The sequence below is a fragment of the Penaeus monodon genome, chromosome 23, assembly GCF_015228065.2.
Source record: "Penaeus monodon isolate SGIC_2016 chromosome 23, NSTDA_Pmon_1, whole genome shotgun sequence".
Lineage (NCBI taxonomy): Eukaryota > Metazoa > Arthropoda > Malacostraca > Decapoda > Penaeidae > Penaeus > Penaeus monodon.
The window spans coordinates 2,284,022-2,284,225 of record NC_051408.1 but is presented as its reverse complement, the minus strand read 5'-3'; positions in this window follow the sequence as shown (position 1 = coordinate 2,284,225).

The following is a 204-nucleotide window of genomic DNA, read 5'->3' as shown; positions in this document are numbered from 1 at the left end:
CACTATGTGTGGTTCTACTGTCTTTTGTAAATACTATTTTCAACGTTGTCATATCTAGTCGGAAGGTAATAAGTGTGTAGTCCTTATGGTAATTTCATACCGAGTACTCTTTACTCTTGCTTAATCTTTTTCCTAATAATCTTCATAATATATATTTTTTATTCATGCTGAGATGCCGGGATGGATATAAGGCATTATCTTGTA